At 40.5% G+C, this 24,465-nt stretch overlaps 1 protein-coding gene across 6 annotated transcripts in view; it reads left to right on the forward strand.

The window, feature by feature from the left end:
• Positions 1-4,534: 4,534 nt before the first annotated feature.
• The window catches only part of APC (APC regulator of Wnt signaling pathway), an 86,672-nt gene continuing 66,741 nt past the window's right edge, over positions 4,535-24,465 (forward strand). For all 6 annotated transcript variants that reach the window (XM_075181669.1, XM_075181701.1, XM_075181718.1 and 3 more), the window contains exon 1: positions 4,535-4,610. The gene's annotated coding sequence lies outside the window, so the exon portion shown is untranslated. The remainder of the gene's footprint in view (positions 4,611-24,465) is intronic.

Here is a 24,465-nt window from a genome sequence, read left to right on the forward strand (position 1 = left end):
TCTACCCTGATCAATGCCCGAGTGAAGATGGCGGCGACTAGCGGGGAATTTATAGGATCCGAGTATCGCGAGATCCGACAACGGGATTATGAGTCAGAGCCTCAGTTTCAGATTTGAATTTGGCGCCAATACCCGGATCTGTCTCGGATCCGACTCGGATCCGCAACGTTCGGGTGGGCTCGGATTTCATAAATCCGAGTGCGCTCATCCCTAATGATAATACACTATTATCGCACTCACTCTTACTTCAAGCATAATAACATGAAACAGGCAATACAATTTGAAGAGCAGATATAAATGTTCACGTCTTTCAGACGTCTATCAGAGACTGACAAAGATGTCTATCCTTATTACTTGTTCCCGGATTGGAAGTGCACAAAAACAAGATGTATTATTAAACCAATAGCACAGTTACTTATTTGACGTAGCACACAGGATTCTAACAATAATACTGCTTGTCTTTTCCGGATATGATAATAAATGTTTCCTGGAGATTTCACGAACAACGCTCCTTCTATTTCACATGAGGTAAATGCAACATGGATGCAGAAGCACGTGCAGTAAAGGCGGCTGTTTCCTCCTTTTTACTGTAATACTACAACTCACTGTCTCCTTCAGGCCAGGTATACTACATACTGAAGAATTTTCCGACCGATGTGCTATCTACAGCGACTTTCTCTTCTAGAGAGGGTCCAATCGTTCGGATGATTAATGAGTACACACTAGTCATGTTTTAGACGATTAACGAAAGACCAACCATCCGTGCAGCGACTTTTCACCGCCATATTGTCGTGAGCAAAGATTAGAAATTTGTACACACTGAAACGACTATGTAATGATATCCCAAAGAAATTTACATAAGGGGCAGAGCATGTTCAATAGTAACCACCCCAAAATTCATAAAAAAGCGAAGGTAACGCGTTTTCTTCATATATTCGTTAGTAGTGTACGTTCCTTCTCAACCACACATAAAAATGTTTTTTTTTACTAAAATGGATACTTTTTCTGCTCACTGTGGCAAGAAGACTGCAAGTACAGACCCGAAGGGAAAGAAGGAGAAAGAATAGATCTTGTTGGACCAAAGAGTGGTTCAAGAGGAGAGACTCATTCTCTCATATGTCCCTGCTGCAGGAGAAACGGGACAACAGCCCCGATGACTTCAGGAATTTATGCTATTACAAATGTTATTTTTTGAAGCATAATTCAACAACAAATCTGTTGGATGTACAATGTGTGGTTTATTCTGTGTATAATACAAATATTTGCATTAACAAGTAAATTTAGGTTCGATTATAAAACATCATAAATGTACATATAAAGTGATTTACAGAACACAGGTGCAAAATGCAGTACAATTTACACAGGTGTACAAATATGCAACCAGACATATATAAAATAAACATCTATAGGAAACACATGTGTTATATACAAAAATGTATATAATTATGCAGGCAGACAAATGTAATGCACATATTTAACCTTTTTATTTATGTGTATTGCGTGTACAATAAAGTGACACATAGCTATAATTAAGTAGGCAGACATAAGCAATACACATATAAAGAAAACATTGTTTTTATAAGACTACACTGACACAGGTTTATAATTAAACTGGCAGACATATGTTATACGCATTAATGCTATGCTAATAGCCACCTGCTATCGCTTTACTGCTAGAAGCACCTAATTACAAAATGAGTGACATGCGGACACCACACCACGTGGGACTGGTATAGGCATCAGAAATTAACATACACACGCCCCCAGAGGAGTTGCAGCTCGAGGAACTATCAGCACTTGGTCGTGGATCGATCGGAAAATTATACACACTACATGATCACTATGTGGATTGGTCAGAAAATATTAAACAGTATGAGCAACCAAATGAGCTGACAATCGACACTTTGGTACTACTTTCGACCATCGTGTCACTGTACACACTAACCCGAGTCCTGACCGAACGGTCGTATGTCAGCTGATTTGCCCGGTTATTGGACAAAAACGGTCCAGTGTGTACCTAGCTTTACTTTAACCTGTTTCAAAATTCACACTTGGAACGTTTCTACTGGAAAAGATTAGCTTTATTGGGTTTTATCACTCTTTATCTTTATTGTCTCAGTCCCAAAGTCCCTATCTCTCCCTGCACTACACCCTTGATACCAAAGCATAATCCTACAAAAGGGATTTTACACATAAATCTAAAAATAACAAAAGTTATTTTAAGTATAGACTATAATAATTGGTTGCTACTTATCCCACTAGTCTCTATCTTCCATCAGCAGCATTGGTCCTCTCAGGTATGGAGTCTGGCAGCCGTATCCACTCCTCTACACACTGTCTCTTTACTCCTCTCTTCAGCTCTTCCTCCAATCTCCTGCTCTCTCTCCCTGGTTGTTATGAACCCCACAATCAGCAACATATACAGAATGGTGCAGTATGTTTTTCACCATTATCAACTCCCTTTCCTGGAACCACACTTTTCACTGGTACTCAGATGCCCGCCGGATTTGATCCCAGTAGTGTATAGTTGTTTAACAGTTGTGAGTGAGGTAGAGTCAAGGAGAATTGCAGATATGGAGCAACACGCAGACAAAATAAGACAAACAGAGGGGAAGAAATCATGTGAGCAGAGAGTGTTGATGCTCAGCTGCTAGGTAATGAGCAGTCTAGCAAGAGCTGGTAATCAGCTGCCATGTAGAATCCTCGTAAGCAGCTCAGAAAGCAGGGTGAGTAAGGTTGCTCAGTAACAGACACACAACAACTCTGGTATGTAGCAAAATCTTGAATGGGTTTCTAGACAACAGAGCAGCAAAACAACACACAGAGCACCAAATGCATAACACTGGTGCTTCAGTCACCAGCTCTGTTTCTCTGCTCCGAAAGACCTTTTTTCCCCCTCTGTCTGTCTCCTGTTTCTCTGCCTGGCTCACACTTAATCCTCTCTCCAGCTTCAAGCTCCGCCCCCAACTTCTTTTTCCCAGCATACCACTCTCTCTTTCCTGATCTGCACACTTTGGGCGCAAGAAGGAACTTTTAAGTGTACTGGGAGATGTAGTGCATCACTGTGTCGCTGAACTGCGCATGCGCAGCCCCATCTGGGCCGCTGCTGCTACACATAAACATGCCATGATCCTAACACTGACCCTGTGCACTTTTCATAGCACAATTTCCCCCAGTCTAAGATTTAGAGCATCCTGGAGATATGACCATCAGCTTGAAGTTTAAAAACAATGTCTACCTGGGAAAATAGTTTTAACTTACTATAGTTACCTGTGCTAAATTCATAAGGGTTTTTTAAAACATAAATTAACTCAAGTACATGTAACTGTAACAGTACATTAAGTGGGATGCTTTTCTACCATCATCATTATCCATACTTGCCAACTTTTTGTCATTGACTTCAGGGAGATCACGGGGGAGGTGGGCGTGCGGGGGCGGGGCTTGATGAATCGCATAATTTTGGCACCGCCCCCTAAACGATTGTCACAATTTTGGCCAATTATGGCAGGGGGTGGGGCTAAGTTGACTCGATATTTGCGTCATTAAGCCCCACCCCTACCACTTATCTATTGAGGGGCGAGAACCGGGAGGTTGCTCTGCTCTCCCAGAAATGCGGGAGTCTCCCGGACATTCCGGGAGAGTAGGCAACTATACGTTAAAGAAAAGTAGCAAATGAATCTCTAGAGACTGAAGTGTCTTTTACATTTCTGTCTCCATTACTGAAGTCATGTTGTCTTACCTGTCAGTCGTTGATTAAATCTTGGTCTCCATGAAAATGGCCACTTCCATATCCATCAATACATGGACATAAGACACAATTTCTGAAGCGTGTTATCATGCCACAGATGGTGAAGCCAACCACATTTTGTACTGGTTCAGCATCAGGGAGAATGCCAGACTCTTCAGGGAGTGAGGGAGATCACCCCTATTTCAGGGAGTCTCCCTGACATTCAGGGAGAGTTGGCAAGAATGTCATTATCATTTATTTGTATAGCGCCAATTCCACAGCCGTTGGCAAGGGTCATGTTGGAGAGTGTACATTATATTTATTTAATAATGGCATAATATTTTTACCTACTTTATTGTCTTGATAAAACATAAAAACAGGCATTGTGTCAAATTAGAAATGAATGTGCATACCTGCCAACCAAGGTCATATTACACTGGTAACTGATTTACCTCTTGGAATATCCTGGCCTAATAATTATAGGAAATAAATTAATTCATTATATAAATTAACACCTTATTCTTGTTACATAGTCTAGAGCGGAAGTAGGCAACTAATTGCTAAGCACATGTGGAACTACAAATCCCAGAATGCACCGACTACCCGTTTACTCTACAATCTACCTTATAATGGCTTTCTCAAGCTGACACGGGACTACTTTGTGGGCGTGGCTTCATACACAGACTCTCGTATGCCGGCAGCGGGCACTGCGGAGGTGGGCGTGTCTACCCTCGGGGTGGGCGGAGTACCAGGAGACGTCAGCAAGGGGCGCGCTCAGTGTAGTCGTTCATGCAGATCGCTGCGCATGCGCGTTGCCTACCGTTGTGTATCTCAGACAAGATGGCGACGCCGATCTCTCGGTTGGAGGAATAAATAAAAGGGGGTAAGTGAGGGGAGATGTACGAAAAAATAATTCAGTTACTGATCTTAACTAGAAGAAAGTGCAATTGTACCTTCAAAATAAATTGATAAATGATAATGAAGTATTTAGGAACATGTAGTTCACCATACGAATCTGAAATAAAAGAATCGTATAGATAACACATACTGGAGACCTCAGGTGCCACTGAATGTGCCAAGTAGGCTGGGGCTCTGGTGCCACAGAGTCTGCCAGGTAGGCTGGGGCTCTGGTGCCACAGAGTGTGCCAGGTAGGCTGGGGCTCTGGTGCCACAGAGTGTGCCAGGTAGGCTGGGGCTCTGGTGCCACAGAGTGTGCCAGGTAGGCTGGGGCTCTGGTGCCACAGAGTGTGCCAGGTAGGCTGGGGCTCTGGTGCCACAGAGTGTGCCAGGTAGGCTGGGGCTCTGGTGCCACAGAGTGTGCCAGGTAGGCTCTTTCTTTGGTGCCGCAGAGTGTGCCAGGTAGGCTGGTTCTCTGGTGCCGCAGAGTGTGCCAGGTAGGCTGGTTCTCTGGTGCCGCAGAGTGTGCCAGGTAGGCTGGTTCTCTGGTGCCGCAGAGTGTGCCAGGCAGGCTGGTTCTCTGGTGCCGCAGAGTGTGCCAGGCAGGCTGGTTCTCTGGTGCCGCAGAGTGTGCCAGGCAGGCTGGGGCGCTGGTGCCGCAGAGTGTGCCAGGCAGGCTGGGGCGCTGGTGCCGCAGAGTGTGCCAGGCAGGCTGGGGCGCTGGTGCCGCAGAGTGTGCCAGGCAGGCTGGGGCGCTGGTGCCGCAGAGTGTGCCAGGCAGGCTGGGGCGCTGGTGCCGCAGAGTGTGCCAGGCAGGCTGGGGCTCTGGTGCCGCAGAGTGTGCCAGGCAGGCTGGGGCTCTGGTGCCGCAGAGTGTGCCAGGTAGGCTGGGGCTCTGGTGCCGCAGAGTGTGCCAGGTAGGCTGGGGCGCTGGTGCCGCAGAGTGTGCCAGGTAGGCTGGGGCTCTGGTGCCGCGGAGTGTGCCAGGTAGGCTGGGGTGCCGGTGCCAGCCAGTGTTGGGAGTCTGGGGTATGGGTGCTAATTCAGGCAGAGGCTCAGGTGCACACCTTATATTTGTAAAGCATAATTTTTGGATCTGTTTTGTTTAAATCCGCACTACCACCTGGTAAAAAATATTGACTAAGGTGCACCTCCTTCTAGCATTTTTCTTTTTCTTCCTTTTTTTTTTTTTTTTTTTTTTTAATTTATTTAGCCGTTCTTTTGGGCTCTGTTTAGGGGAGAGACACCTTATTGAATGTGTTGTAAAGACACAAAGAAGTTGAAATCCTTTATCATTTGAAGTCATAATAGGTGCGGCTTTATAGTAGTTTAAATTATCAAATGTTTTGGAAGGAAGAAATACATTGTTACCTCACGTTTTAAAATGTCATGTACAGTTTTTCTGCCTACATAAGGCAATGTTTGCATTACAATGGTGCACATTCTTATATAAATTGACAGATGTTTTAAAATGTCTTGGCCTGGAGGCTTGTTTAGCAAGCCGTGGTAGATAGCTCCAGATACAATACGCAGTATAGGCAATTGTAGAGTGAACAGATTGTTTTATTTAATTTAGGAACCATTAGCAGGCTACTGGAAGTGGATCTGATGTAATAAGCGCTGTGTGTTTGGCAGGCGCAGTCAGCATTTCTCCTGGCATCTAGGGGCATCCTCCCCAGCATGTTATAATGTTTAGTATTGTGTTTATATTGCCAAACAAAATGTAGCATTGTGTTGTAGACTGTATCTACTTTGTGAAGGTGGGCTTGCGGTGCGATACCATATTCTATAGCTGTCATTAGTATCTGTTGTGTTATGCGCTTTCTGGTTATAAGAGGGCCACAACATTTGTTACTATGGATTGGGTCCAGTTTAGAATACATTTTGGATGTTGAGGTTGCCGTATACAAATTAAATAATAGATGTGAATCTGGTCATAGTTCCTAAAATTTTATGTTGGATATCGGTGTCAGATTAAAGTTGGAGATTCCTGTGATCTGAATACTGTTATATCAGTGTTTAAAAACAGTTATTGAATTATCCATTGTTCATCCTGAGAGAAATCAGATTGCAATACATTATCTAATTAACTAGTACATTACTAGTGTGATATCTACAATGATTGTACCAACTACTGAAAAAAAAAGTTCCGATCAGCATGCCGATTCATGAGTACATACTATACACGTTTTACAAGATTTACTCTCAGATCTGTGCTCCTCACCTATCATAACCGTCGGCTGAAAAGATCATGAATCTGTAAACTCTATGGAGATCCTGATTGTGCGTACACACTGCAGGATTGGAAGGATGTCATTCCATAGATGACTGAGATTTATAGTTTTGCTGAACAATCACACCAAACGATAATCTGTGCTTTGGAGTGATCCACGAACATCACCGAAGGGCCCGATATTGTATTAGTGTATATAATATCGGGCCGAACAGTCGTTTATCGTTTGATTGACCCAATGCTGAAAACACTGTAATGTGTACCCAGCCTTAGAGGGACTGCTATCATTTTGTCAACTTAAAGGCCCCCTAAATTTAAAATACAAGTCTTCTATATAACAGCTACTAACAACGTTCACAAAGGAATGTATAAAAACCTCTCTATAGTTTATCAGAGCAAACATGTTTCGGTAAAGTTGTAATCGAAGGGTAAGGCTTTTGGTCTATGCACAGCACACTTCCATACATAACCTGCTTGAAGGACATCAGATGTGCAACGCACAACGTACCTTGGTTTTTACACTGGTTTATCCATATAATCCGTTTAGCATGCATCAAAGTGCACGCCTGCTCTTGGGCGATGCATTTGCAAACCAGTAGTACACCTTAGGATTGTGAAAAGATATGAAAAAACATGTGAAAAGGCAAATTGTGTAAATGTCACATCAAAAGACAAACCTCCTACCACCTCTTTCATTATATAAATATATTTAATCGATTTATTTATTTTCTCAAAATATATCTTAGTTTAGACTGATTTATGTTTTCAGTTATTGTGTGATTAGGGGACATCAGGATTGATTTTTTTTTACATGTGGCGCATATGTTTTGAGGTTTTGTTTAACATTGCCCGAAGTGCAAATACCAACTGCGGTGCGACTGTAAGGCATAAAATGGGTATGTTTAGCAGTATCATACCTGACCTATGGCAGCTCAGAGCTGGTGCAAATATCCAGTGCTCATGTGGTATGACTATAGCAACTAAATAGAAGCACATCATTGTTCTGTCTTGTTTGACTACTGTAATGCAAAGAGTATAAGTTGAGATCTACGGAGGTTTATGGGAGGTACGGGGGTAATAAAAAAAATTGCTTTGTATGGTAACATACTTTCAAAATTTGAATTTGAATTAGTTAGCAAAAGGACTTTTGGATTTGTTTAAAAACGAAAAACTAAATCTGTACAGTTTCACTCATAGACGTGCACCATGCACACACCTTGGTAGGTGGTACTATCTTCAAGCCCGGCTATGTGTGACTGAGTACACCAACAAAGTATACACTAGTAATCTAATAGAGAAGTTATTCATACAGATCTATAAGTCAGATTCTAGAGGGACAAAAGGGAATTGTTCCTACAAAAAAGCTATTTCTAGTTATGGGGTAAAAATATGGGCAAGTAACAGGTATATGTCACATGGAAATTTGTGTTTGTAATAACGGTTGAGAGATATTATGAAAATTGTCATTTTGAGGGAAAGGTGAAATGGGACTTTACATGACAAAATAAATGGGCAAATGAACTTGCTGTTTTACTGGTAGACGTGTGCAGTTCATCAGACAGAACCTACTTGTGAACCCCTTTATACGTATGGTCCAGAGGTGGAGTTTAAATGCTCTGTACAAACTTCCTTGGATTGTGTTCTGAACAAAATTTAAATGGTAGGAAAACCCCATGATCCTGTATACAGAATATTCTGGCGTCATATAAATAAATGTTGACATTCATGTGTTTATCACATGAGCATCAATGATAACTGCACCAAGATGGTGTCATGTTTTCTCATATATTTATTTTTTTTGACACTTCTTTTCACTGCAATTTTACCTATATGTGTCATGTTTAGGGCCCAAAGTGTGGGCATTAGAAAAGAAGTGCGTCTATTGGGAATTACTTTGTTCTCTGTACATGTGCCCATGGAGGTGTCTTTAAAATATAAGTATCTGTCTAGTTGTATGTTAAACATAGAAGGAAATGTTTCCTATTACATTTAAAGATCATTCTAATGAAGTAATGTTTGTTTTTTTCGAAAATAAAACATTTTAAAATATCAAATATCAAGTTTTCCTTACATAAGCTTTCAACATAAGAGATAAATGTGTGACATATCAACACTTTACTACTGTAAGATCAGATAGGATGGGGAGGCATAAGGAGGAAGGGGTAGGAGATTCTCATAAAGGGTATGGGTTTAGCGTGTATAATAGTTTCTATATCATAGTTGCTTTTCAAGAATCTTGTACAATAGTACATATATCATCAATGCTCCATCAAGAATCTTGTATAATAGTACCTATATCATAGTTGCTCATCAATAATCTTGTATAATATTACCTATATCATCGGTGCTCCATCACTAATCTTATATAATAGTACCTATATCATAGTTGTCCCATCAAGAATCTTGTATAACAGAACCTATATCATCAATGCTCCATCAAGAAGCTTGTATAATAGTACCTATATCATAGTTGCTCATCAATAATCTTCTATAAAAGTACCTATATTATCGGTGCTCCATCACTAATCTTGTATAATAGTACCTATATCATAGTTACTCATTAGTAATCATGTATAATAGTAACTATATCATAGTTACTCATTAGTAATCATGTATAATAGTACCTATATCATAGTTGCTCATCACTAATCTTGTATAATAGTACCTCTATCATAGTTACTCGTGAGGAATAAGTGATTTCCCGACCTCAAAATTGAATCCACAGCCCTTCGAGGGGAAACCTTATAACAATATATTATTGGATATTTATTGACCGTCAAGACATTGAGTAGCTGCAAAATAACACTGGATATTTATATTCCAACCAGTAAAAGCAAGTGGATGTGAATTATTGTTATCTGTGTGAACAGTGGTTGAAGTGGAAATTTGGAAGTGGTGGTATGGAACATGTAAGTGAATGGAATTTGATATTGTTACAGTGAAGGTAGTAGGAGAAGTGGCAGTATGGCATACCTCCGTATACATCCCCACTTCCACCACTGTGTGTGAGTCTAAAGATTAGAAAAAATTAGTTTTCCATTTTGCACAGTTAAATACTGTCTGTTTTTTCATGTAGCACACAAATAAATACTTGATAGCTTATTTGTACGCTGAAATTTAAAGTTGATATTTGTGTGCTACATGAAAAGAGAAAGTATTTAACTTCTGTGCAAAATAGAAAACTATTTTGTACCCCTTGCATTGTAACATGGTTTTGTCCAGGTGACTACTTACTCAATTTTTTACTTAACTTTCCTTAATAAATCAGGCCCTATATGTCTTACATTGTTATTGGTGTCAGAATTTGGATATCTACTGAATTATAGGGCTTAAGTGACTAGCTGGAAGTGGTTTCATTACTATACTGTGTACACAGAATATACAGTTTTGATTAGATGGTCTTTAAGAAAATATCGCCACCTTTTCCAGGCTTGTATGCAACTGTGCCAGCATTCTTCCGTTCTGTTATACCAGTATTTGTAATAATTCAACAGCACTATTAATCGGCCCCACCTCCTGCTCACGTCATCATTCCAGCTCTGGCTGATTACTTTCTTTGTTCCAGCACCAATAATTCAGGTAAGGTGGTGGGAAACTCTTCAAAATATCTACTATATAGGTGGTTAGCCTCTAAATCAGTGTTTCTTAACCCCAGTCCTCGCACCTCACCAACAGCTCATGTTTTGAGGATTTCCGCCTGTGGAAGCAGGTGGGATAATTACTGACCCAGCCAAATAAATTAACTCACCTGTGCATGATTAAAGAAATCCTGAAAACATGAGCTGTTGAGGACTGGAGTTAAGAAATACTGCTCTAAATACTGCTCTGAATACTATAATGCTTGCTGGGATTCCCCGTCAGATGGATAAAATCTAATAGTTTGTGGAACAAAAGCTTAGAATAACAAAGTTTGTGATGGATTATTGAATTATGGTTAACTTTAATGAATTTAAAATGAAAATGTATCTTAAAAAAAACAAAAAACCTCTATGTCCTACCAGTTCCTTTATTTTGTACGCACTAGGAGCCAGTTCCTGTCACTCTTGGTATTATATTTCTGCATTGTTATACAGAGTATGTCCATTTTGTCTCCGTAATTATGTGCATCCATAAGGAATATGTTGGTTCTATACAAATAAGAATAACGATGAACTGTCACTGAAATGTACTGACTAGTGTACTCCGTTGCCCCTTATCCAGCCATGGGTTTTACATGTCCACTTTGACCCCTACAGGCAGCATGATGTTTAGAAATGCCATATTTGCAGGTACCTAGGCCTCTGCAATCAAATTTTTCTATATGGCATACAAAGTTGTACTGCTATTGCTGGATCTGGTCATCACTGCCAAGTCCACCTTATTGCCTGGCACAGTGGGGTTTTCAAGCTATTCAGACACTGCTCTTGCCTATGCAAATAACTTGGACTGCCACTGTGGACAGGTATCCAGGCACAGTTGTATGGCTCTGAAACTTAAAAAAGGGGGCACAGCCACAAATATAAATTGAAAGGATTTAATTCCTTCTGTATGGATAAAGGAAGACTGCGAAATAAATCCAGTTCAACACAAATTCAATTTAGATACTACCACTAAATTGAGTGTCTTATGCAAACCCCTACTGCTAAAAAAAATGTTTACCTGGGTAAGTGGATGCAGCATGTTGAACATTAGCCATGTAAAACAGGTAAATGTTTGATGAATTTCAGGATTAAGGTCAACACCTGTTCTACTGCATAATGGTAATGACAATTGTTTACGGTATAAATGCATTTGTAGTATTATAGTTGGGGCAGCCCTCTAGCTGTATATAAAGAGATTGTGGTTCCTTACCACTCCAGACTTGTTATCGCTATGGCTCCTACAACAACAATGGCAGCTTAAGACAGATGATGCAATAAACACACATCAGAGGCTGAATATCTTGTAGTGTGTTTATGCCATAGCTTTTACAGGTTGTAAAAGCTTGTGAAATTGGAGACGTTTACCTATTCACCCACATAGAAATTTGTACTTAATCAACTGTAATTTGAACCTACACCCATAGAAGTGAGCACGGTCTACTGTAAAATCATTTTCATTGTACAAATCTCCCTATAGACAGACTTGCTGTTTCTCCAGCCTTAAGTGATAGACATAGTGTTTAACAAATGGTGTGCCCCAGAAGGCCCCTTAGGGGAGCAAGAATCTTCAGACTTCCTTCGCCGCAAGGCTAGGGGGGCCCCTTTGGCCAAGAGTTCCGCCGAAGCTTTCCCCTTGGCACCAAAATGTTCTGCCTCCCCCAAGGGGAGACCTCAGATGGTTCAGGGGGGTGGGAGCCACTAGGACCACCCCCCCCCCCCCCAGATCTTCGGGGATCAGACCGATAAGGGCACCTGTACCTCCTCCAATCCAGTGTAAAAAAAAAACATATAAATAGGTCAAAGAACAAACAGTGTAGAAAAATAAATGGTGACCGTGGCCCAGCGTTCCGCCCGAGATGTAAAAATTTTCCTGCCAAGCCAGAAGGCCAGAGCAAAGGAAGTGAGTGAGCTTAAAAGTGGAATTTGTGCAATGTGCCTTAATTTCAAGTGAGGGTGACCAGTCCCCAAGTTATTTCAGGCACCCCTGGGTCACCACTCCAGGGACACTAGTTCCAGGCTTTCAAGCTACCGGCCTTCCGGCCAGACCAAGCTTTCCCGTGGCCCTTTCAGGTGGGCGATTCCCTACTTGGACAGCTACTCACTTGATCTTAGCCAAAAGGCCGAGAAGCGGAATTCCTACTAATTCTCATTTTAATTAAACAAAATTACTTATGGTTACACAGAAAATATGCAAGTTTTCCCAAAGCCACATATCATCATTTATTTATATAGTGCCAACATATTCCGTAGCTCTTTACAATTGGGGATAAATGCAGTAAGAAACAAAGTGGGTAAAACAGACAGAGGTGAGAAGGCCTGCTCGCAAGCTTACAATCTATCATATGTAACATTTACTATTCATGTATAATGAAGCAAGTGTGAAAAATAGGCAGTAGCTTTCATCTCCAAAACAGCCCCAAAGTAAGAAGTTGTTAAAGTCTGTACTTATTATAAATCAATTTTTGTTTACTTTTTGCTGTCTGCTCCCACAATCTGACCTGATTGGCTCTCAGGCTAGTTACCCCTAGATCCAATTTGAAATTTCCCCACTGACTAAGGGAAGGTTCTTACTCGGACTTGTCATGATGTCCGCTTTCAACTTCTTTGAAAATGGTCTTTAGTGTGACTGAAAAGAGATTACAGGTAAAGGTTTTTATTCACTGTAAAACTTTTTCATCAGTCTTGGTTGCATATTCGGTATATTTATAGTGTATGCTCAAAGTGGAATGTAAATTTGGTTGTTTCCTGAAAAAAAAAAAAGGATTCAGCTGAGAAATGGTCAGGATGTGGTGAATATTCCTGTCTGATTACTGATAATGTAGTGATACTAATAGTTTTCTCTTTATCATATCAATACTTCAGGCTTATCATAATGGCAGCCGTGGTAGAGGAACCCCAGTATGCCTTGTCGGCACAAGTTGCTACAAAGCACGTCCACTTTGTGTTACAAATTCCAGTGGTAAAAAGCTGATCGCCTTTCACCACTGCACATTACTCTCTCCTGGTTTTCCTCTTCCCTCACCAACTGCTCCTTTTCAGCCTCCACACCAGAAATGTACCTGTCCAGTATATAGTCTTGTAAGTTCAGAAGATTGCTGCAATTTTGTATCCTAAACCCAAGGGTACAATTTTGTGTAAAAAAAAAAAGTAATATATACGTGTTTGTGTGTTTCAGAACTAGTAGCTTATGTTAATATGCTATATATAAGAGCAAATTGTTACATTATGCCACCAATCATTCACTTGTCTGGTATTTAATGTACTGAATACGTTTATTATAAGTTACAATATGTATAGAGTAAGCTTTGGCTGCAAAAGGAAGTGTTTGACAAGCGCCCCCTGACATATTGACATCAGAATTCTGAGTAGGTTTTCTCTCCAGAACCTACTTTAGGAAAACTATTGGAGAATTTGGAGAGAACCTCAGAACTATAAAACTGTTACAAACACTGACAACTCTATAGTATTAATAAAAAAAATAATTATGGTGAGGCTCTCTGAAGGCTCATTCCATACTTTTGATTTCACAATATACAAGTTTTTTATGTGAGCAACCATTTTGTTACAATTATTATTAGAATTCTACAGAAGTGCATTTTGTTACTAATTTTTTTTTCACATCACTTCTCAAAAGCAGACACCAAAGCTGAATTCTGTTAATACATACTACCTAGGTTCCCAAAATGTGCGCCGCGGCTGTCACTGGGGTGCCGTGGCCAGGAGGAGAAGAAAAAAAAAACTTACCAATCCAGCGGCGCCCAGGACCCAGTATCCTCCTCACTGAATGTCGGCCGTGATGTCATCATGCCCAACATTCAGTGACAAGCGGCAGGAGAGAGGATGCACCAGGCACCGCCGAATTGGTAAGACAGAAGAAATAGAAGAAAGAAGGTCAAGTATGCAGGCCCGGCGCTCCCATTAGGCAAGGTTAGGCACTTGCCTAGGGCGCCGGGCTCTGGAGGGCGCCACAGAACTGGAAATTAATTTTAAAACTGTGCGGCGACCGCTGACCATACCTGTCACGGCCGCCGCACAGCATTTAGATGCATGGGGAGGGGGGGGAAGAGGCTATTGCTCACCACCGCCGCCTCTCTGCTCCGTCTCCTCCCCTCCACTCACTAGTAGTGAGTGGAGGGGAGGAGATGGAGCAGAGAGGCGGCGGTGGTGAGACAAGGTAAGAAAAGACGGGGTGAGGGAGGAGGGCGCCGATTTTTGCAGGGGGGGGGATAGAGGGCGCCGATTTTGCCTAGGGCGCCATGGACCCTAGCACCGGCCCTGCAAGTATGGCAAGTAAAGAAACAGAGGGCAATGGTAATAGGAAACAGCAATAGAGGGGTAGAGGGGCAAAAGAATGGAAGACGGGGCAGGACGAGGATGCAGAGGGGGTAGAGCGAGGATGCAAAGGGGGCAGAGTGTGTGGATGCAGGGGCCACAGAGTGTGTGGATGCAGGGGCCACAGAGTGTGTGGATGCAGGGGCCACAGAGTGTGTGGATGCAGGGGCCACAGAGTGTGTGGAGATGAAGGAGGGCACAGAGTGTGTGACTTATTCTTTGACAGAAATATAATCAAAAAAAATATAGAAAAATATTCTTTTCCCTTGGATTTATGTGTATTATTTTTGCATACAACTAAATAAGCATTTCTGTCCTGACCTAAATACTTATTACGTTTTTTTGCCCTGACTACTTTTAAAACGGGACTGCTCGGTAATTATTTTGGAGGGGTGCCTTAAAAAAATTATGGAGACTCAAAGGGTGCCGCGAACTGCAAAAGTTTGTCAACCACTGGTATACTATACAATCATATGTTGTGTTGACACTTTCTGTCAAGCGACTATAATGGGATAAACAAATAAATGGTTATTCATACGATTTTAGTTGTTCAGGACAGTAAATGCTATTTTGACCTCTGTGTGATGGGATTTCAAAAAGATTATTAACACATAAGTGATATAACGTAGCAAAGTGTTTTCTAAGTGATCTCAAGGGGTTTAATAGCAGAGATTAAATTGCCCTTGTTGTTTAGGCTATAAAGTTAATTTATATTGTTCATAAACATTGGTGGTTGTGAGCTATAACCAAATAATTATTGATGACGGTTATTGTTTTCTTTCCGCGTTCTTTTGAGTATCACACCTCCATACACTACATTTATACTAATTACATTACACTAATTATGGTATGAAAACAATCAGACCTGAAAAATGTGTGCAGAATCTTTTTATTTTGAATTGCCTGTAGCTTGAAAATGTTTGTCAATTGCTTCCTGTTTAATGCGAAGCAATGCAATGTTCAGTATGTTTATAATCCTCATGGCCGGAGAGTACATGCATTGGGTGTATTCAGACCTATTGTATAGGCTACACTTGTTCAGAGTTGCTTACTTTGGAGAAAAAAAGAATGACCACTGGCTAGATGTAGAATATAAACTTTGCATCAGTCTGGGAATCTAAGATTCAATTAGGCTTAAAGTATGCCTATCATCCCTATACAATGAAGGCAGCCAATTTATAACTAGACACTACTGTCGTAACAACCAGTGATGTCATTGGTTCCTAGTGAATTGTGATCTATCATTTCATGAAGCTCTCTACAGTGTGTTTTTCAATTGTCAACATATAGGCCATATATTCTTTCTTAAGTGGGCGTGTCTGCCTGTGTTTTTCAGTATAGCTATTTTCTGTTCTCTAAGGGGGGTATTCAATTGTCCGCGGGTTCGAGCGCGGGAAAAACTAATACCGTTAATACGGTAATCTCTCTCTGGATTTCAGCTCACAGCTCCCGGAGCTGCGAGCTGAAATCCAGGGAGTAAATTACCGTATTTACGGTTTTTCCGTCCTGCGCGGACATCCCGCAGACAATTGAATATGCCCCTAAGTGTCAATCTTATTAGTGGAATATCTTGGGGGAAGTGAGAAAGCAGTAATGTAGTCAGAACCTATGCAGTAGATTGCGTGCAATTGTGGTGACACATTAGTATTTTAAACTTATGTATTTTCTCCACTGTGTGAATGTTCCAGCAGCTGTATCTGGTTGTCTTCATATGAGGTTTGGAGTGCAGTCATTGGTTTGTTGTGGTTTAATGTCTGGTATTATTTTGGGATGTCCGCTAAACAGTTAGTCGTTTTAGTGTTAATGATGAGATCAAAGTTTCACTGGCAATAACAGCTACCCATGAATCTGTTTTGTTCTGAACATTATCCAAAGATCACAAAGGTCAGCCCTTTTACATGACTGGAGATAGATCTCTAGTAAGGTAATGAGTACTGGATTCATGGTAATTATTTAATATTGACTTTATATTGAGTAAATTCATACTGGTGTTTTTAGGTCCATGTATGCTCCACAGCGCTCTTTTCTGCCATAGAAGGTACACAGATCACTTTTACTGCATTTGACTATATGTGTATCTGCAAATAGTTTATTATGCTTTGGCATTATACACAGGATATGCAATTTAGTTGGTTAATTAAAAGATAATACAACAAGTTGCATATAAATGAGATTTTATATCTTACACCCTAGTTTCGGCCATGGCGGCATTCTTTTTTTTTAAGCAGAGCTATCTACAGAGGATTGGGAGATTCAGCTATATTTTAAAGCAATTCCGCTATATATCTGTACAACGATGCAAATATTATTCATTACAGATACAAATAGGAAGGGCAGAAACAAACACACACCGATATACACAAGACAGGCAGACATTCATAACTGCTAAAAGAAAGGAATCAAGAAAATGAAGGATATAATATGTTGAATCTAAGGGCTTTACCAAAACTTTATTTACCAAAACTATCATCCACGCACTCATTATCTCCCGCCTGGATTATTGCAACCTCCTCCTCACTGGCCTCCCCCACTCCCATCTCCCCCCCTCCGCTCTATACTCAACGCAGCCGCAAGACTCATCTTCCTCTCACTCCCCTCTCTGCCTCGCCCTACACTGGCTTCCCTTCCCCTATAGAATCCTTTTCAAACTCCTCACCACCACTTACAAGGCTCTCTCTCACTCTACTGCCCCCTATATCTCTAACCTCCTCTCCATACACACTCCGGCCCGCTCCCTGTGCTCAGCCAATGATCGCCGCCTCTTCTCCTCTCATCACCTCTTCCCACTCCAGAATCCAAGACTTTTCCCGTGCAGTGCCCCTTCACTGGAATGTCCTCCCTCGTTCCATCCGTCTCTCTCCTACTTTGTGCTCCTTCAAACGTGCACTGAAAACTCACTTATTCCGCAAAGCTGACCAACCATCTACTTAACCACCTCACCTCCTCCACTCGCTCTCCCTTCTCTCTTCTGGCTCCCCTTGTGCCTGTTCTGTCTACCCTCCTTTAGGATGTAAGCTCACATGAGCAGGGCCCTCTTCCCTCCTGTCTCCCTACCTGTTCTTCTGCTCCATGCTTATTGCATGAGCCTGCCTGGAGTTTCTAAAGTATTGGTATTTTTGTTTATTGTTCTGTACTGTTTCACCCTGTATAGTCTACTGTTTGTACTGTGTACGGCGCTGCGGAAATCTTGTGGCGCCTAACAAATAAATGATGATGATGATAATAATAATAATAAAGGGCTTCCACTGTGCGGTTCTTGACGTCATACAAATATATCCCTAAGTCCCCAGCTAGTAAAATCAGCAGGATCTTTCCACAGGTTACCCCCCTCCCGGCCCCTGTTATTAAGGAGCCACTCAACTCAATTGCAGCACAGAACAGCAGACAGTGCTGATAATACCATTCCTATCAGGGTGATGGATAAATACCAATACGTATCATGGGCTATAAATGGCAAAGCTCCTAATGACTATCCATAATCACATATTAATACTAGTTGTATAACACACAATGACCAGCATATACATACAGTCTGGGAAGATCCTCACTGCCTCCTGTCATTTGTTTTTTTTTTTTTAGCTGCAGATAGATGCATTTTAAAGAATGTATAAAATAGGCAAGAATTATTTATATAAATAGATCCCTTTAAATTAGTTAGTAGTGCTATTCATATTGGCTGTAAGAAGAAACTGGTGATCATAATAATATAAAATATCTCTGTTTCTTGCATTCCCTAATGATTGTTTCTCCTTGTATATTAACTTATCAATCTTAATAAATGTGAACCAAATAGCTGGTGATCATGTCTGTGTGTACTGAAGAGCAGTAATTATTTACATTTTCACCTTTCTGGTTTTAGGAATGTTCTGTTTAAAGGGCTTCCGGAAAAGAAATCCCATAGCCATATGTAAAAGTTTTAGGAGCTTATAAGAACAGAAATATTTAGATAAGTTTGTGACCATTGGGGGAGAGTTTTACACACTGACTTCCTGTTAGTAATCCCATTGCAGTTCTATGCAAGACTGCTTTTCTTAGCTTCTTTTTGCAGCAAATTGCTGATACAATTAACAGTGGCTGCACTCACAGCAAATGTAAATACAATTTCAAGAACCTGAAGTTCTGTCAAACTATGGGAAATATATATTTGTGAATAATCATCATCATCATTTCATCATTTATTTATATAGCGCCACTAATTCCGCAGCGCTGTACAGAGAACTCATTCACATCAGTCCCTGCCCCATTGGAGCTTACAGTCTAAATTCCCTAATATAGACACACACTCACACAAAGACAGAGAGGGAGAGACTAGGGTCAATTTTGATAGCAGTCACTTAACCTACTAGTATGTTTTTGGAGTGTGGGAGGAAACCCACGCAAACACAGGGAGAACATACAAACTCCACACAGATAAGGCCATGCTCGGGAATTGAACTCATGACCCCGGTGCTGTGAGGCAGAAGTGCTAACCACTAGGCCACTGTGCTGAATAATGTAGCTCATCCTCATCTACGTTGAGTAAGTTGTGTGTTGCAGGGAAATGGCAGTCGTTGTCTGTTTGTAATTTATTCAACTCCTAAATGGCTTTGTCTTTGGTAAGGATGTCAGCCAGACAAAAACGTTTCTATCGTTCATGGCTCTGATTATATGTGTGACTTTAGCAGTATGTACTTGGGAGTGATATCCATGCAGAGCTCAGAGAAACAACTGTTTTGGCAGTAGACGTTCCTTAATGTGTTGGATCTATCTGACAAATATTTGTGCTGCACCAGCAATGTGCCTGGTATCCTTTTCAAGATTTGGTGTAGACAAATCACCATTTATTTATATAGCGCCACTGATTCAGCAGCACTGCATAGAGAACTCATTCACATCAGTCCCTGCCCCATTGGAGCTTACAGTCTAACAATGTCACAAGACTGATTGGGGGGCGTCATGGTGATACAGTGGCCACACAGGACTGATGTCAACAAGGCTGACAGACCTGAATGCGTGCACAAGGTAGAGAAGGCCTTTTACTTTGTATAAATGTAGTGATAGATATATATAAATTTATATTTTGGACATCCTCTTTAGTCATCATTTCTTTAATTGGAAGCACTTATGGGGTACAGAAAAGAGGATAAACAACAGGTAGGATATTGGGATAAGGGTACAAAGGGGTGTCGGCGGACAGAATTTTGCTTGTCCAGTACAAAGCAGTGCATCAGTAACAGTGGTATAATCTGTATATTGAGATCTCGGGAGTTTACGCAGAGTACATAAGAAAGTTTTGTATGGTATCTTTCCAGTTACATTGTTGTGAGTTCTCTGATTCAGTCCTGTATATGTGCCTCTTATACCATCTAACCTGTGGGGAGGACACTGACAGTATTCAGGCCTCCATGTCAAAACTCCTCTGTATCTCTGTCATTATTTAGGTAGTTGCAGGGGTGAGTGATCCTTCCTATGTTGTGCTATGGACGCTCTAGTGGCAATGAGGCTATGCACAGCTATGTATCGTTCATAGGGAACATTATAGGAAAATGTTGTAAGAGAGTAGTCTTGTGTGTTTAATCTTTTATGCTAAATAAATGTACAGTTTTCACATCTACATTGCCTTAACTGTTCTTTTATAAGTGGAGTCTTGGTTCCATTTGCACATGCTACGCTGGCATTTTTAGCTTGTGACACCTTCATTTTAGTACTAGAGGAATGTTTACAGTGTTTGAGGGAAACTAAACTAATATTTTATTAATAATTATTTGAATAGACTTAATGTCTTACACATGACAGCAGTGTTTTTGCACAAAAATATTCTTGTTTATTTATATAGCACACCATACTAGACAGAGCTTTACAGACAAGATATAGCCATTTACAACCATCCCTGCCCCACTAAAACTTAGTCTACATTCTTTACCACATAAATAAACACACACCCTAGGATTCATTTTGTCAGCAGGCAATTAATCTACCACTATGTTTTTGGACTTTTTGAGGAACCCAGAGCACCCCGGGGAACCACAGATTTGCATGGGGATACAGAAAGGAAGAAGGGATGGGCATGCATTGAATCACACAAAAACAATTTTGGTTGGAATTCAAATAAATTAAACTTATTTAGGGACAAGTCGGCATGTTAAGAAGGACTACCATCAAGATCATTAACATATATCTACTGTACAATCATGATTTATTTTAGATCTATTTATGAACATACTTTGCAAGACAATTGTCACCTGTTTTACCTGGGTTCTTATAGGAGATTATCTTGTGATCATTTATTATAGGTTGTAATGAGATAAAATACGGTCTTTATGAACTATCCAATTAAACCATATGTCTGAAAAATATGTCCTCTGTCTTGTAGCTTGTGTGTGATGGGTTCCATGTTTTATTTTCTTGTATGAGGTTAAACCACTCACTTATACTAGGTGATATAGAAGTTTTCCAATCTTTCAGCAGCAGTGATTTGATGGCATTCATGAGATGTAGAGTCACGTTTCTGAATTCTGGGAAAAGTGGGTCCATAACTCCAGACATTGCCACAGATTCTTGTAATTTTTTTTGTATTGCGTCTGGCGGTTCCATACAATCTACATAAAATTGTATAGTTTTGTTTCCTGCACCTACAAGCTTATCAAAGACTGTGTAGACATTTGGATGATTTTGGCCCATTGTGGTTTAGAGAAGGCTTAGCCAAGATCACGTTTCCACTTCCTGATAAATGTGGGAGTTGGTTATTTGAAAGAAGAGGTTGATATATTTGATAGATGACATGAGCGTATGGATTTTCTCTCGAGCATAGTGATTCAGAAAAGGTCAGATTCCTGATTACCTTTTGTTTTCTTTACTTGAATGTTTAATTAAATGAGCCAATTTTTGGTACGCCAGTTTATCAGGGTGTAAAGAGACATCATTCCTAGATAGTGTATTAGCAGCCTGTAGTTGGCTGTGAATTATTACACTGGCAGCTGTTAGATGCTGCTTATTTGAAATCCTTTATAAGGTGCGTGGGCAGAGGACAGGGTTGGATAGTGGGTTGTCTGGGGTTTTTTGGGTGCAAGGGCTTAGGATTGAGGAGATTTTTTTTATTTAGGGGAACCCAAATTTTTGGAATATATGTTGTTTGTTATCAACGCTGATCCGGACAGGGATACATGATGATGTGTTTTGACCCAGTGTTCATTATTGAAGCTCAGTCCACAATCTTGTGTAATATTATTGCATGGTCATGGTATATGTGACACACCCGATCTGCCCCATGTAATAGACCTGGGGGTAAATGTATCAATATGCGGGTTCTTCAACACCCGCGTGTTCAGCCTCTTCCGCGATTAAATTTCAAGCGGCGCTGCATTGTAAAGGGAAGTTAACCCTTTACAATGCAGCGCCGCTTGAAATTTAATCGCGGAAGAGGCTGAACACGCGGGTGTTGAAGAACCCGCATATTGATACATTTACCCCCTGGAGTGTAGGGATAGGCTGAGCTTAGGCTGGTCTCCCATATAAATTTGGTGCAGGAGGACTGGAAAGTTAAAAGAAGGGTTTATCTACCTATATATATTGGGATGGAGTGAAATAAATAAAGCAGCCTTGCCCACAAGTACATTTTTACAATGCTTCGATTACCCTTCCAGTAGTAGAGAAGATCCAACATTTTAATGTCCACTTCCTATATTTGTACTAGTTTTTGCTCTATTTAATTTTCAACATTTCATCATCACCATTTATTTATATAGCGCCACTTATTGTATTGGCGGCATGTATGCTTCTGTTTTTTATTTCCCCATAATAATGACTTTGTAATCTGTAGAATTTCAGTCTGCTGACACACGAGTAATGCTGCCCCCCCCAATAGTGGATGCGTGGTCCAGTATTCTGCTGGTACATTGCATGTTGCCCTTGGAACAATGGAAGTGCTGCTAGTTAGTTGTAATGGCACTGTTTTTAACAATTTGATTATTAGAGAAACACTGATTGTGGAAGGCTGCATATATTAATAGGCTTTGACATACCATCAAAGAACCTGAAAAAGAAGAACCATGTCTTTATAGGGTAATTCTTATAGCATAGCTATAGAAGAGAGGGTTGTTTTGCATAACCCTTTTTAAATGACATGTCTATACTCTTGTATAGTAGGATGTAAACATGATCTATAGAAAATGGTGTGTGTATATCTATATATCTATATCTATATAATACACCATATGGGCAAAAGTATTTGGCCACACCTGTTAATGATTGAATGGAGGTGTTTCAATCAGACCCGTTGCCAGAGGTGTATAAAATCACAAAGCTTATTGGAATGAGTTTCCATGACCGAGCAGCTGCATGCGAGACCAATGCCAAATGTCGGATGGAGTGGTGTAAAGCACACAGACACTGAACTGTGGAAACGTGTTCTGTGGAGCGACAAATCACGTTTCTCTGTTTGGCAGTCAGATGGGCGAGTCTGGGTTTGGTGGATGCCGGGAGAACGTTACCTGTCTGTGGGATAAATTCACAGATCCGCCTACAGAAAGGATTTGTGGGATCACAATTTAAAACCCCATTCGCTGTATTACAGAAATGTAAAAGTGGAATTACCTTTTTATGATAGCAGCTGACTGACTGAGTTGTAAGCTACAAATGTTCTACTTATTGCCATTGGAAATAGTATAATTATCTTTCCTCTATATAATATATTATAATAATATGCACATCATTTTTAGTCTCTGTGCATTCAATTTTTACTACGAGGACAGAAATATACCCCTCCCTCATGAGGAATCTTCTCAAAGAGAAGCTTCATCCTACATCTTGAATGGTGCATTGATTGGCTCGTTGCTGCATGAACATAAACAGACCATATATATGTTGTTTTTTTTGTGCAGTTTGCATGAGAGGCAATGGTCTGTATGGTCACCACTGTATATCATGTAGTAACAGAATGCATTGAAAACTACTTAAAAATGCAGAAATTAATTACATTATGAATATAAAAATGAATACAATGTGTAGCAAATTGCAAATGTTTCCAACGTGAGGGAGAACATTAACTATAGCACCTGCTTTAAAACATTTAACCTGGGTAAGTTGTACGTGTGTGGCAGTTTAGAAGTTAAAATAAATGGAACTGCTGGAAATAGCAGCTTCCTGTTATGGCCGTCATGTTTCTTACTTAATCATTTTGTGGCTTGCTATTTTAGAGGAGTCTTTTGATGGTAGCTCAAGTGACAGCCTGCTAATTAAATGTCCAAACTGCATTGTTAGGACCTTGAGAACTGGACTGGGTTCATGAAGCTGCCTGCTAAGTGAATTTCAAGTGCCAGAAATTGAAAAGAGAGAACGGAGGGGGAAAAAAGCCTCTTGTGTTTTCCAAGGAGGAACCAGCTTGTGGACTTCGTTATTTGCATGAAAAAGTATCCCTGTACATGAATGTTTTCTACACAACTGAATCAGTCTCCACCGGGTTATATTAAGAGACAAGATGTTAAAGCTTTTTACGTAACTGGATTGTGCACAAAGTGAATGCCTGCAAATCAATCTGGGGTGTTATCCGGAATTGTGACCTGATTTGAAATAGAAAAGAATGAGATAGTTTGCATATTAGACCACCTTTATTGAGTTTCAGGAAATAATTTCTTTAATTATGTAACATTTGTTTAGTGGAGAAGTAATCCCCATTTCCG

Source organism: Mixophyes fleayi, chromosome 1, assembly GCF_038048845.1.
Source record: "Mixophyes fleayi isolate aMixFle1 chromosome 1, aMixFle1.hap1, whole genome shotgun sequence".
NCBI lineage: Eukaryota > Metazoa > Chordata > Amphibia > Anura > Limnodynastidae > Mixophyes > Mixophyes fleayi.